The following is a 2312-nucleotide window of genomic DNA, read 5'->3' as shown; positions in this document are numbered from 1 at the left end:
GAGGGGGAGGGAGGGAGGGGGAGAGAGAGAGAGAGAGAGAGAGAGAGAGAGAGAGAGAGAGAGAGAGAGAGAGAGAGAGAGAGAGAGAGAGAGAGAGCGCACTAAAGAGCCACCTCCCGCCCCGCCCCCGCCAAGCCCCGCGGGTCGCAGACCCTCGCGCTACAGGCCGATTTGTGCAGCGTCGCAGTGGCTAGGTCCGTGGGGGGGGGGCGCTGGGGATAAGGCGATGGGGGGCGGGGGGCACGCTTGTCGGGAGGCCGGGAGCCCGGGAGACAAAGAGCAGGAGGGAAGGAGGGAGGAGGCGGGCGGGCGGGCGAGGCGGAGGTGGCAAGGACCGTGGGGAAGAGGCTGCGGGTGCCGGCGGCCGGGCCGGGGATCCCAATTGCCGCTACTTCTTGGACCGCGGGAGTCTTGGCGCTAGGGAGTGTGCGCTCAAGGAGCGCGCGAGTGACAAGGAAGCGACCGGGGAGGCGGTCCTACCTCAGGACGCCTGGGGCTTTCCGCCTCTTCTGCAGGGTCTGTGAAGGCTTCTGATTCTTTTATTTAACAAACACCCGCCGAGAAGCCAGCTGGGCGCTGAAGCAGAAGGGGACCACCATTGAACAGAACAGACTTACTTAGTCCAGTGCAGTCAGGTTTTAGCCAAGTGGGACTTCCCAAGCCTGAGAGCTGTGGGTCCCGGAGCGAAAAAATACGTTTTAAGTTTTGGAGGGGGCGTGCACCCGAGGCACTGGAGTGGGTCACAGGGAGGATTCCTAGGGACGTGTGGCTACTCCTGCTGGCCAGGCTACTGGAAACGACTCGTGGGCTTTCGGGAGGGAGGAGCGGGGGTGCGGGGGGGGGGAGATGGACCGAGGCTGGAGGGTTGACATTTCATTCTACTACTTCCTGCCTGCCCCCCCCCAAAGGTTAACAGGGGGGAGGAGCTCCAATATGCATTATAGGAAGACTTATTGGGCACCCCCGGTGGAGAACGGACTGCAGGGGGCAGCCGGAAGTCCGGCGTAGGCCTCAAGGGATTGTTGAAAGATGACAGCAGTGGGCATGAAGATTGAAGATCAAGCTGAGAGCTATTCTGGCTTTAGAAGTGAAGGCACATACAGGAACTGGAGCCGGCTGGACAAAGAATTGAGAAGGGAGAAGGAGGGGTTTAGGATGGTTATGGGTCTTGGCTGAGGGCCTGGCTAGTGGGTGGGGGTGGGGTGGATGAGCTCAGACTTGGACCTGGTGATGGCAGAGATGGCAGGTCAATGGCGGCGGCGGCGGTGGCGGTGGTGATGGGTGTCATCACTAGCTAGCTACCAGGCAGCAAGACTTGGGGTGTGCCAGGTACTTCTCGGATTCTTTCACATTACCCTCCCAATAAACCTGTAAAATAGGGGTTTCTCTCATCCTCTAAGATGCGCAGGCCGGGAGACTCAAAAAGAAAATGGTTTGGTCCAGGAGCAAGTGGTGACCTTGGAGAAAGGCCAGCACTTAGTGAGAGTCGTAGGGTCTGGAGAGTTAGAGTACTCCTTCCTCACGGCTCATGAGGATGGGAGACTGCCAAGGGCCTGTGGGCAGCAGCATGTTGAGCCAGGAGTTTCCTAGAACTGTGAGTGAGTGAGGACACAGCATCCCAGAGCTGGAGGACCTCTGAGTCCATTCAGAATCTGCTTAAAGTCTGGTTAGGCTGTAGGCTCCTATAGAGGAGACGGTGTCCCTGGCGACCACCTGTGCAGGCGCCTCTCTAGCGCAGTGAGTCTCAACCTTCTTCATGCCGCGACCTTTAATACAGTTCATGTTTGTTTGTTTTTTAAAGATTTATTTATTTATTATGTATACGGCATTCTGCCTGTAGGCCAGAAGAGATGGTTGTGAGCCACCATGTAGTTGCTGGGAATTGAACTCATGACCTTTGGAAGAGCAGTCAGTGCTCTTAACCTCTGAGCCATCTCTCTAGCCCCTCATGTTGTGTTTTTGTTGCTGCTTCACAACTGTGATTTTGCTAGTTGTGAATCTGTGTTTTCTGACGGTCTCAGGTGATCCCCATGAGGAGGGTCAAGACCCACAGATTGAGAACTACTGCTCTAGGGTCTTTATGGGAGGTGTGTGTCTGTGTGTGTCTGTGTGTGTGTGTGTGTGTTAGAATGGAACTCTTTTCCTGATCAGGCCTAAGGTGCTGAGAGCTGGGCAGAGGGGAACTCCATCTGATAGCCCCTCCTCTGCAGCAAATGTTGGGGTTCTGGCAGATCTCTTCAAGTTCCCACAACCCAGATGATGGCAATGGAGGAGTTTGGGAAGATGACACACCTCAATAGTCTGCCCCACAC

Source organism: Acomys minous, assembly GCF_964271855.1.
Source record: "Acomys minous genome assembly, chromosome: 12".
Lineage (NCBI taxonomy): Eukaryota > Metazoa > Chordata > Mammalia > Rodentia > Muridae > Acomys > Acomys minous.
This window is presented reverse-complemented; position numbering follows the sequence as displayed.